Source organism: Gossypium arboreum, chromosome 7 (assembly GCF_025698485.1).
Source record: "Gossypium arboreum isolate Shixiya-1 chromosome 7, ASM2569848v2, whole genome shotgun sequence".
NCBI lineage: Eukaryota > Viridiplantae > Streptophyta > Magnoliopsida > Malvales > Malvaceae > Gossypium > Gossypium arboreum.
In genome coordinates, this window is record NC_069076.1 from 70,552,822 (window position 1) to 70,566,874 (window position 14,053).

General features: G+C 33.8%; 1 long non-coding RNA gene across 1 annotated transcript; it reads right to left on the minus strand.

The window, feature by feature from the left end:
- Nucleotides 1–9,639: 9,639 nt before the first annotated feature.
- Nucleotides 9,640–11,986, minus strand: LOC128295144 (uncharacterized). The gene is made up of 2 exons (XR_008285466.1): nt 11,779–11,986; nt 9,640–9,931 (listed from the first exon to the last, which is right to left on the minus strand). It is a non-coding gene; the product is annotated as an uncharacterized LOC128295144 (long non-coding RNA).
- Nucleotides 11,987–14,053: the final 2,067 nt, after the last annotated feature.

Below are 14,053 nucleotides of genomic sequence, written 5' to 3' on the forward strand. Positions count from 1 at the left end.
GTATAACAGAACCGAAGGGCGGATCCACGGTGCTCTCCAGGTTACATCTTCAGCTCGAAGGTTCTGAAAAACTGAAACCCAATGCTCTTCAGTGACATCCTTTGGCCATTCTCTCTCAAGATAGGCTTCCAACGGAGCGAAGGTTTTTGAAAACATGTGGTACGGTGTGCACTCTACTTTCCAGAAATGGCTCAAAATCCAGACATTATGTAAATGTGCGCATCCGATAAAGCATCCTTTCCCCATTTTCCTACAACTGTTTAGGGATCTGAAGGTCTCGGCCAAAATAGTTGGGATAGGGTTGATTCCTTGTTTTAACTTTTCAAAGAAGTCCACTACTGCAACCTCTATATGTCCCAGAACTTTTGGGAAGACGACCAATCCGTAAATGGCGAAGGCAAAAAGATCCACTCTCTCTAACATATCGGGATGGCTTAGAACCAAATCTCGCAGGTAAAACCACGGGATACAAATGACTTCATTCTTCCACTTTATTTGTTTTTTGGCCCATGTGTAACACCCCAAACCCGGCCCAGATGTTATGGCTGGATCCGATATGCCACATAGAAGCGTTCAAAACATTTTATATTGTTGATCCAGAAAAACCTACTCAGTGTTTTAAAAGATAATTTCATTATAGGTTAAAGTGAATGGAAGCTATGCACTAGGTAGGAAACCGGAAAAGAGGAGGTGAGTCTATCGGACTACTTAAGTACCAAGCTCCCTTCAGATCCAATCCTAGACATGCACACCGCCATTGCCACACCTTAACATCATGTATATTTCTAGGAAACCGATTTGATTAAGTCATTTATTTTTAGGAAAAGTGATTAATTTTGAAAAATACTTTCATTGCGGAAGCTTTGCTTGTTGTCGTGTTATTTTGAAATCAATTGTTGTTTTTGAAAACGCGCCCTAAAGCTATCCAATTTCAACAGTTAAAATAAGTAATACCTATCTTAGTAATACATATTAAAACCATCAAAAATAATTAAGCGGCCTTATTACATTTAAAACCCAAAACTTCAAACGTAAATAAAAGGATGTCCAGTTCACGGAAGAAAATCAAACTTTCGAGCAGATGGCCACTCAATTCCCTTACGACTCCAAGCCCACTATGGTTGGGGATTACTGCGTGGATGAAAATAAAAGGGTGAGTTTGGGGAAACTCGGTGTAAATTAACCCAACCATAGCCTATATCACTCAAACCACGAAATAGAATAAGTTGGCTTTAGCCGAGCAATTGAGAATAAAGCCCATAGGCCCATAATGAGCGAGCAGATATTACATGTTTATGCAGAAACCCAACCCAGATTCATCCATAACACCCCCGTACCAGCCTTACACCATGTGGGGAGACTACTCGACCCACCCAACCGCTACACACCACAGAAATCGCAACGAGGCTACCAGAAATTGTGACGAAGTCACCAGATACAGATATTGTGGTAGAGCCACCAGAACAGATATATGTGGCAGAGCCACCAGATCAGATAATCGTCGCATAGCCACCAGAACAGATATATGTGGCAGAGCCACCAGATCAGATAATTGTGGCATAACCACCAAGACGCTTCCTCCATAATATAACCCATGTCCCCATGAACAGATATATAATCATGGCATACATCATACAGAATCAGATCGTCATACTTTTCAGTCAAAATTAACCCTAGGGGTATAACAGTAATTTTGCACCTAGGGGTATAACAGTAATTTTCCATACATAGGGGTATTATAGTAATTTAGCTGCTTTTAGGGTTTTCATGCATATCCTAACTATTTACGTACTATCAGAACACTTACCGCAAGATACTTACGAATTGGGCTCGTTGGCCCATGAACCCGATCTTTGGCCCATTAAGCCCAAATTATCAAAATGTACGAAATCGCGCGTCTTCGCAATTTATTACTTTAGATTACCAAATATCCAAACCCAACTATCTTACGAGCATTCGACACTTTTCATAAATTCCCAAAATACCGACTTTTCAAAGATTTCGACTTTTGGCTTTTACCAATCTAGTCTATGAGAGGGTGTCGATTACACACTGCTTGCATTTATATCTTGATGAGATCCACACACGAACGCCTACAATTGGATTACTAACACATTAATCTAACTATTCAAATACGAACTACGTATTAACCCTTTACAATATTCGCCAACCACACCTACAGATCATAGTAAGCTTATAAGAAATCAATAAGCAACTCATTAACAAATTTTGTCAATGTTTACCACATAATCATAATCTCACTACAAGCTGTCTTCCTGAAAATAGTCACTAAATCATTTATAACTGGAGCTACGAAACTCCAAATCAAGTGCCGTTAATTTTACCTGAAATTAGACTCATATATCTTCTATCCATAAAATTTTCAGAATTTTTGGTTTAGCCAATCAATACCAGATTTTTCTTAAAGTTTCCCATGTTTCACTGTATGACTAATCTGACCACTCTTCATTACGAATCAAATTTCTCATTGTATAGAATTCAAAATATGTTCTTGTTTATTTTATTAGAAACTAGACTCAATAAGCTTTAATTACATAATTTATTCAGCTTCTAACTCATCTCCCACAATTTATGGTGATTTTCCAAATTCACATTACTGCTGCTGTCCCAAGCAGATTTATTACCAAATCACTCTTTCACACCTAACTTGCATGCTTGTTATTTAAACATGTATATCACCAATCAATCATCACATATCTATGATTTTACTTAAGTATAATCTCCATTTCATCATTTTAAAGCACAACATGTTAGCTAATTTTTCCCCTTAGCATCTAAGGCACATGCATGCTCATTTGTTTGGCTCAACTTCACCTATCTTCCATTTTTCATCAAAAGAACATGAAACAACAACCATTTCCTTCATTTTAATTCATGACTAAATGCTTACAACACAACTAAAAACCAAAATATGCTTCAAGAGTTAAGGTAGAATCAAGAAGAACTCATGAACATCAAGATAGAAGCAAACTACCATGAACTTAACTTCAATTTTCTTCCCCAAGTGACCGAACATTCAAGAGCTTTCTCCTCTCCTTTCTCTTCTCTAACTTTCGGCTATGATGAACAAAGATGGACAAAACTTTGTTCTTTTCACCCCTTTTTCTTTTAATAAAATTTCGTATTTCATCCATTTAATTCTTTAATACAAAAGACATGAAATGCCCATCATGGAACATTTACCTAAACCATTATCATGGAACATTTACCTAACCCATTATTATGGAATATTTACCTAATCCATTATCATGGAACATTTACCTAACCCATTATCAATTTGTACCATGAATTATGGATATCAAGTGCTCATATTGTCTACAACAACATGATGGCTGGCCACTTCATGTAAAATGGGAAGTTTGTCATGCAAATCCTCCTATTTTGCACTCCTATTTATTTGGCCACTTCAATTTAGCCTATAACATTTCCAAACATTTTCACATAGGTTCTATTTCATAATTTCACCCCCTTTTTCTTATGGAACAAAAATTTACTAAAATTGCCGGGTTCTATCTTAAGCTTGGGCCTTCTAGAGGCCCACTAACATAATTAAACCTATGCCAACATTCACAGAATTCCCGAAAATTGGGGCGTTACACCATGTATCGGTCATATCTGTCAATTTCACTATTTTTTTCTTGAAGGTCATCGGCTTAGGTTCTTTTACATATATCTTATGGGGTTGTACATTATCGACACGAAGCAAGGCAGCGTACTCTTCTATAGTCGGGGTCATGTCTTCCTGATTGAAAGTAAAACATTGGTAGGCCGGATCCCAAAATCTGATCGTGGCTTGAATCAAATGCTCGTCTATGTTGATAGTGATCAGGTGGGCTATATCTCCATACCTCTCAGTGAAGATACCCCTAGTGTTCGGGTCCCACTGATTCCAAACCCGAACTAAATCTTCAAGTTTATTCTGGCGAACATTCACAGTTACGTGCTCGGGCAGATTGGCAATACATCCATCCACTAGACTATCCCCTTTTTCTTTCTGAGTTTTTAGAAACTAGTCCCGAACCAAGACATTCTTCTCGGTTATTTGTATAATTGACTCTTCCATTAGAAACTCGTTTTTTGAAAACCGATCTCTAGTCAACACCTTCCTAATATGATGCCTATAATGCATGATGAAAAATAAAAATAAAGATAAACAACCTTGGTTAGTAATCACAACAAATATAAATTACGGAAAATCCAAATAAAAAGTGTAAATGTCAACGAAATAAAAGGTAAGAGGCATTTCTCCCATGTACTTATTTTGGTGACTATTAACGGACAGAAGTTCGGCATGGCTCTAATTAGGTGGCTTATACAGTTCACTATATGCGGTTTCGGTTCTAGATAGGTACTCGAATTATTTGCACTATCGTCTACTAAGACTAGTACGAAGCCTCGGTCGTAGCCCATCACAGGCTCAAGAGTTCAATTCGAGGGATTACATTTACTTATGCCTATGCGGAGGGACAAGTTAACTCACGAAAGCATAAGTCATATGTAACCCGGAAGTATTCACTAGCCTGTGCGGAGGGACGAGTTAACTCACGAAGTCATAGCGTTTACTTCCACTTAAGCGGACGGAAGCCGGGTAGAGAGCTCATGTTATACAAAATGCAAGTGTACGGTGTGTGGGGAGAAACTCACAAACCTTTTCGTTTTTATTTAAAACTAAAAGAAGCTAAAACTATGAAGACTTAGAGCTAAGAAGAAAAAAGATAAAAACAAGATAGAAAAATATTTACAACATGATGCAAATGCATGATTTTTTGAAAACAAAATTACTAAATATTAACTTGAACAAGGAAATTCGAAAACTTTGACAACACGTGTTTAATTCGACTCGACTCTCAAAAATGCGTCCCCAGTGGAGTCGCCAGCTGTAGCGACGTAAAAATTTTGCTTTGGTCGCTAATTGAGGTGACTTATTGGAAATTTGAAAAACCGACTTTCAGTTTTATTTTTAAAAAAAAAGGAGTCGCCACCGATCTTTTTTCTAGGTGTGATCGGACACCTAATAAATCATCTTTTTTGAAAAGAAAATTTATTCTTGAACAAAAATGAAAGCCAAATTTGGGTCTAAGCGAAAATCCAGAGAAAAATAGGGTTCGGGAGTCGGTTACGTGCGAGGAAGGTATTAGCACCCTCGCGACGCCCAAAATTGGTATCTTTATTAAACAAGTGTTGTCTTGATTTTCAAAAATACGAATTCAATTTGACATTTAATCGTGATCCGATTGAAAAATGAGATTTTTTTAGTTTTCGATTTTTTTTAGAAAGTGTGTCCCGTTTTTAACACGAGCCGATGAATTTCACCCGACATAGCGATAAAATCGATGACTTAATGTTAAATCGGTACATTGCCTTATTTATTGAAATTAAAAGACATGAATAAAAATCTTTAAAGTGTTGAACAGCGAGATGATACAAAAATGGGAGGTAACCAAACATAACAGAGTTAGAAATACATCAAAACAAATAATATCTACAATAATAATATTAAAGAACAATAACAACGTATGCAATATTAAACATGATAACAATAGCGTTAAACATAAAATAGAGACGAAGGCATATACAAGCATATAATAATGAGTGGAGGACGTAAGCGTAATATTAAAAATACTAATAGTACTATATGTATATATATATATATATATATATATATTAAAGTATATATGTAATAATAGGAATGAAAAGTATTTACATAATAGTATTGAAAATTTGTACATACTAAAAGATAATATTAAAAATATGTACATAAAAAAATGGTATATGCAAATATATACATAATATCTATTACTAATGCTAATAAAAAAACTAATAATACAATATAAAATAAAATAAGAAACAATTGTAATAATACGAAGATCAGTAATAATTAGTTATAATGAAAATAAAAGTAATACTAAATATAACAATAGTGATAGTAATAATAATAATAATAATAAATAAATTAAGTTAATTATTAATAGAGTAATAGATAAATAAACATGAAAAGGAAAATGTATAGTATAATAATAATGTTAAAATAAGGTAACCGAAAATACTATTATATAAATACATATATATATACATACATACATACATATAACAAAAATACTCACTATATTAACAATGATAATAATAATAGTAATAATATTAAAATACAAAAAAAAGAATAATAAAATATAATAAAAATAATAAAGTAATTAAAAGCATACTATATATATAAATATATATATATACACATAGGTAATAAAATATACACTACTATATAATAAATATAATAAATATATTGAAATACGAAAAACAAATATAACAAAAATATTGAAATAAAGTAATAAAAATAAGACTATGTACAAATATATATATACATATATATGATAAAAAGTATACACTATTATATAATATTAATAATAGTAACAAAAAGCACGATAATAAAATATTAAAATAAAATGATAAAAATAAGGCTATATAAATATATATACATATACGTACATAAAAACATATACACTCATATATAAAAATATTGTACTGCAAAAAAGTAAATATAACAAAATATAAAAATGAAGTAATAGAAAACACTACAATATATATATATATGTATATAATAAAATATATACTAATATATAAAAAATAATAATATTGATAAACTTAATAATATTAGAAATAATAATAATAATAATAATAATATCTAATAAAGAAATAAAATAAATAGGAAAGGCCTAAAATTAAACTAATAACAAAGTTTTGCGGCAAATTTAAAAGGAAATAAAGGGGAAAGGACTAAATTGCACGCGCAAACAAATAAGAGGGACTAGATCGGGCAATAAACCATTCGGCCTAAAAGCATTACAATGAGAGGGACCAAAATGAAACCAAAATAAAATTTCTGGGCAAAATTAAAAATACAAAAAATTGAATTATAAAACTATAAAAAAGCGGAGGGGCTAAAAGTGCAATTAGCCCCTCTAATGAAAAACACGCGCATCTCAACCTATTGGGTCAGGTCAAATCCGGGTCGCATCAAAACGACGTCGTTTTGGGTGTTTAAGGCCAACCCCAAAACGACGTCGTTTTAGGGGGCCTATATAAGTCAGATTTTTTTTTTAAATTCATCCTTTCCTTTGCATTTTTTTTTTAAAATTTCCTTTCTCTTCTTTTTTTTTCTCTGCAGGTTCAATGGTCCGGTCAGCAACTCCGGCGACCCCTGCCGTCCACCGTCGCATCTCTGCTGTCGTTGGCCACCGCGTGCGGTGGCCGGAACTCCAAAAAGTGTATTTTTTTTGTTTTTTTTATTTCCTTTGATATTTCTTAAAAAATGGTAAAATATTGATATGTATGTAAATAGATCCGAAGAGAAAGAAAATGAAAAAAGGAATAAAATAAAAGATGAAGTAATCTTTGCCCTTGTATACCTTACTATTTCTCTGAATATGATTTTTGGGTTCTTTGTTTCTGTCCTTGAATCTTTCTTTTTTGTTCTCTTTTTATATATTCGAAAAAAGGTTCAAAAAAAGGTCCTTTTAGTTTACAATTTTGGGGCTTTTATAGCCCGATTTTGCTACTTGTTTGTTGTCACTTCTCTTCTGATTTTGCAGGTGCAGGTGGTGGAGCGGGTGGCTGACAGAGGAGTGGTGGTGGGTAATGGCAGAGGCAAGTGGGGAGGTGGCTAGGGTTAGATTTAGGGTTTTTTGTTTGTTTCTGATTTTGGGTTTTAGTGTTTGGGCTACTATTGGGTTTTGATGTAAATGGGTTTAAGTGGGTTTGATGGGTTAAGGGTTTTAATGGGTTTAGGGGTTTAGTTGTAATGTATTTGGGCTGGGCAAATTTTGGGCTTCTACACGAACTATATATGCTGAAATGAATAATGTGATAGTTTATATGTGGAAGCCGAATATGTATAAGCTAGAAATCTATGTGTACGAGTTCAATTTGATTGAGTTATGACGTCCGAAAGCCCCGTTGAACTTTAGGAATAGCTAGGATACATATGTCATGAAATAGGATTTTCGATATGTGTTCTTGTGTAAGACCACGTCTGGGATGTTGGCATCGATATGTGTTTACGAGTAAAACCCTTTCTGGGACAGTGGCATTGATATGTGATTACATGTAAGACCATGTCTGGGACGTTGGCATTGTATGATATATGTGATTATCCAATATTCTATTCAATTACGAATGCTTCAATGAGCAATGATAAGTTCTGATCGAATGTGTAAATTGAGAGAAAGTGATCAGGTATGTGATAGTTGATTATCTATTTGAAAATAAGGTAAGTTGGTTATTTAATATGTGATGCAAATTGTACAGATGTTAATGTAAATATACGTGTATTTGTGAAGTATATTCGGCCACATGTTATGCATAAGTATGTGATATTAAAGTTTGATTCATGAGTATATGCATATGAGTGTATATATATTTGGTTATGTAATGACATTATGGCTTTCAAATTGAATGATACTTTGATAATAGGTATATGTATATTCGGCCAAGATAAAGTTTATATATGAAAGTATATGTTGTATATGAAACTATAAGCTTGAAATTAAATATGATTATAATAGCATGAATTAGCTTGGTTAATTTGAGTTGATTATGTCATTGAGTTATTTATTTGCTTATGACTTACTAAACTATGATAGCTTACTGTGTGTGTATGTTTGCCTCTGTTTTATAGATTTTGAAGTCAAGTTTTGAGCTCAGGGATCGTCAGCGAAGTTTATCACACTATCGACTATTTTCGGTACTTTATAAGTTTGAACTTGAACCTATGGCTTGTATAGGTCAGATTATATTTGGATATGTTTGATTTTGGTATTTGTTTATATATAAGCCATGGGAAAATGGCTTGTTTATTTTGTTAAGTTCGGTTTTAAGGTTTTATCAAATTATGGTTATGTTTGTTTGTGGTTTTGGTGATTCGTCTATAGTTTATACATAGATAAATATATGTGAACTTTTTTGATAAGTTTTGTTAAGGTGTTATTATGTGTTTTGGTATTAAAGTATATTCGGTTATGGCTATAGGTGAAATTATGATTGGATATATGGTTGAGTAATATGCTTAATGAATGGTTGTGGCTTGATCATGTACAAAGATAATGAGTATTTTAATGATATATGATATGCGTGAGATATGCTTGTTATCATGGATGAATGTATTCAGCAATTGAGATTGAAAATGGATTATTATGTGAAATGTGGTAATTGTTTATTGATTTATCATAAATATGTGGTTAATTGAGTAGGTAAAAATGCAAAATGAGTTGTTGATTATGGAATGGTCATTTAGGTTGGTTGTAGCACCCCAAACCCGGCCCAGAAGTTATGGCCGGATCCGGCATGCCACATCAAAAACGTAAAAAAAAAAATTTCATTCTAAGTCCAGAAAATCGGACTTGATGTTCAAAAGATTAATTCATTAAGGGTTAAGGTAAATGGAAGCTGTGCACCAGGTAGGAAACCGGAAAAGAGGTGGTGAGTCCATCAAACTGCTTAAGTACCAAGCTCCCTTCGGATCCAATCCTAGACATGCATACCGCCATTGCCACACCTTAACGTCATGGATATTTCTAGGAAACCGATTTGATTAAGTCATTTTTAGGAAAAGTGATTAATTTTGGAAAATACTTTCATTGCGGAAGCTTTGCTTGTTGTCGTGTTATTTTGAAATCAATTGTTGTTTTTTGCAAACGCGCCCTAAAGCTATCCAATTTCAACAGTTAAAATAAGTAATACCTATCTTAGTAATACATATTAAAACCATCAAAAATAATTAAGCGGCCTTATTACATTTAAAAGCCCAAAAACTTCAAACGTAAATAAAAAGATGTCCATGTCACCAGAATAAAATCAAACTTTCAGAACGGGTGGCCACTCCGAATTCCCTCACAGCTCCAAGCCCACTATGGTTGGGGATTTCCTGCGTGGATGAAAATAAAAGGGGTGAGTTTGGGGAAACTCAATGTATAAATTAACCCAACCATAGCCTATATCAGCTTAAACCACAGAAATAGAATAAGTTGGCCTTAGCCTGAATGTAATTGAAATAAAGCCCATAGGCCCATAGCGTAACGTAAGCAGATATTACATGTTTATGCGAAACCCAACCATATCCAACCGTATACACCCCCATACCAACCTTACACCGTGTGGGAGACAACTCGACCCACCCAACCGTTACACACCACGTAATTTGCAGCATGGCTGCGAGCAGAATAATGTGACAGAGTCACGATCTGAATAATCGTGGCGAGCCACCGATCAGATATATGTGGCGAGCCACCAGATCGATATTTGTGGCATAGCCACGAAGCAGATATATGTGGCATAGCCACCGTAACGCTTCCTCCATAATATAACCCATGTCCCCATGCAATGATATATAATCATGGCATACATCATACAGAATCAGATCGTCATGCTTTTCAATCAAAATTAACCCTAGGGGTATAACGGTAATTTTACACCTAGAGGTATAACAGTAATTTTCCATACATAGGGGTATTATAGTAATTTAGCTACTTTTAGCGTTTTCATGCATATCCTAACTATTTACGTACTATCGAACACTTACACGCATACTTACGAATTGGGCCGTTGGCCCATGAACCCGATCTTTGGCCCATTAAGCCCAAATTATCAAAATGTACTAAATCGCGCGTCTCTGCAGTTTATTACTTTAGATTACCAAATATACAAACCCAACTATCTTACGAGCATTCGACACTCAAAATTCCCAAAATACCGACTTTTCGGCATTTCGACTTTCGGCTTTTGCCAATCTAGTCTATGAGAGGGTGTCAAGACACACTGCTTATGACGATATCTTGACGAGATCCACACACGAACCGCCTACAATTGGATTACTAACACGTTAATCTAATTATTCAAATACAAACTACGTATTAACCCCTTACAATATTCGGCCAGCCACACCTACAGATCATAGTAAGCTTATAAGAAATCAATAATTAACTCATTAACAATTTTTTGTTAATGTTTACCACATAATCATAATTTCACTGCAAGCTGTCTTCCTGAGCAACAGTCACTAAATCATTTATAACTGGAGCTACGAAACTCCAAATCAAGTTCTGTTAATTTTCCCTGAAAATAGACTCATATAGCTTCTATCCATAAAATTTTCAGAATTTTTGGTTTAGCCAATCAATACCAGAATTTTCTCAAAGTTTCCCATGTTTCTCTGTTTGACTAATCTGACCACCCTTCATTACGAATCAAATTTCTCATTGTACAGAATTCAAAATATATTTTTGTTTATTTCATTAGAAACTAGACTCAATAAGCTTTAATTACATAATTTATTCACCTTCTAACTCATCTCCCACAATTTATGGTGATTTTCCAAAGTCACGTTACTGCTGCTGTCCCAAGCAGATTTATTACCAAATCACTCTTTCACACATAACTTGCATGCATGTTATTTAAACATGTATATCACCAATCAATCATCACATATCTATGATTTTACTTAAGTATAATCTCCATTTCATCATTTTAAAGCACAACATGTTAGCTGATTTTTCCTTTAACATCTAAGGCACATGCATGCTCATTTGTTTGGCTCAACTTCACCTATCTTCCATTTTTCATCAAAAGAACATGAAACAACAACCATTTCCTTCATTTTAATTCATGACTAAATGCTCACAACACAACTAAAAATCAAAATATACTTCAAGAGTTAAGGTAGAATCAAGAAGAACTCATGAACCTTAAAATAGAAGCAAGGTACCAAGAACTTACCTTCAATTTTCCTCCTCCTAATGACCGAATACTCAAGAGCTTTCTCCTCTCCTTTCTCTTCTCTAACTTTCAGCTATGATGAACAAAGATGGACAAAACTTTGTTCTTTTCACCCCTTTTTCTTTTAATAAAACTTCATATTTCATCCATTTAATTCTTTAATACAAAAGACATGAAATTCTTATCATGAAACATTTACCTAAACCATTATCATGAAACATTTGCCTAACCCATTATCATGAAACATTTACCTAATCCATTATCATGGAACATTTACCTAACCTATTATCAATTTGTATCAATTTGTACCATAAATTATGGATATCAAGTGTACATTTTGTCTACAACAACATGATGGCTGGCCACTTCATGTAAAATGGGAGGTTTGTCATGCAAATCCTCCTATTTTGCACTCCTATTTATTTGGCCACTTCAATTTAGCCTATAGCATTTTCAAACATTTTCACATAGGTCCTATTTCATAATTTCACCCCCTTTTTCTTATGGAACAAAAATTAACTAAAATTGTCGGGTTCTATCTTAAGCTTGGGCTTTCTAGAGGCCCACTAACATAATTAAACCTATGCCAGCATTCACAGGATTCCCGAAAATTGGGGTGTTACATTGGTAATGCAAGTATTTAAGTTGAATAAATGGAACATTATGAATTGAGTATAAATTTTGGCTATATATATATATATATATATATGTGCATAACCAAATTTGTATTCAATGAATTGATCTTATGTATGGTCTTTGATACATTGCAAGAAAGGTGATATTAACATGTTTATATTCGGCTTTGATACTTTATAGAATTAGAAAAGTGTTTGCTATATTATATGTATATATACATATTTGTGATGTGAAATGCAAATTATGATTGAAATGCAAATTATGATTGACATATTGGTTTAGTTATAAGAGATGTTACATGCGTGTCAAGTAATAGAGTAAAATGAAAGTAGACATTAAATAAAGCATATGTGCTTAGCATGTTTTAATATTTGGCTAAAGTTTTAAAAATTGACCATATGAATAGTAACTTATGTTTTTATTAAACAAGATAGTGTAGGACTACCCCAGGGGACACACTAGAGGACACACGGTCGTGTAACATGACCATATGTCACATACGGCTGAGACACACGCCCATGTCTCTGCCCGTATGGACAAAAATTAGGCTATTTGCAAAGCCAATTTGCCACCCTAATCTCAAGCAAACATAGCAACCAAAATAGCATCATTTCAATATGTCTTTAAGCAACCAAAACATGCCAATTCAATATGCATTTAGCTATATCCACAATTAAAGTAAACATACCAAAACAAACCAAAAAATATATAAGGCATTATAAACACCACATATATCAATTATCAAGCATATAACTTAAAGCCAACTTAAATGGCTAAAACACACTAACATCTACATCATTAACAAGCCAAATCACTTGGATAACATCATAGCTCAAAATATATAAAAATGACACTAGCCTATACATGTCATATTCCATATATACAAACTTTAAAAGTATCAACAAATGTTCGATAGTGTGACGATGCTCCTGACGATCCCCGAGTTCCAGCAAGCTTTGACTACCTATAAAACATAGACAAATAACACACAATAAGCTTCATAGCTTAGTAAGCCAATAGTTAAGCAATTCAATTCACCAAATAAATACAATTCTATAATATACACATTACCAAAAACAACATCTCATTTACACAAACCTTCCTATCATGTCTCAAAACTTGATTTGTTAAAATCTCATTGAACTTACTCATTGTAATGCTCTAATAGGTTATGTACGTACCTGTACCACCTTGTACTAACCTCTTTCTCAAACAAGTCGTTCTTTTACCCCTTGGATCATTTACAATAAAAAAATCGGATCCTTAAGGATCACATTTGATAAGTATCTATACCATGTCCCGTAGCCAAATCAAGATAACTTATCCCAGAGTACCTATACCATGGCCCGTAGCCAAATCAAGGTAACTCTCACAAAATACCTATTCCATGGCCCGTAGCCAAATCAAGGTATTATTCGCACACAAAGTGCCGTTATCATGGTCCGAAGCCAATGCATTAACTTAATGACATTACATTAGCATCATAACTGTACCTAAGGTTTAACCAGAAAGTTTCGCTTGTTGATTTCATTGTCGAACACTTTCGTATAGTTGTATTCACAATTCAAATTTTATCTGCAATCTCATAAATACATTTTATACAATATCAAAGCATATAGCATTCATTTATAATGAAAGT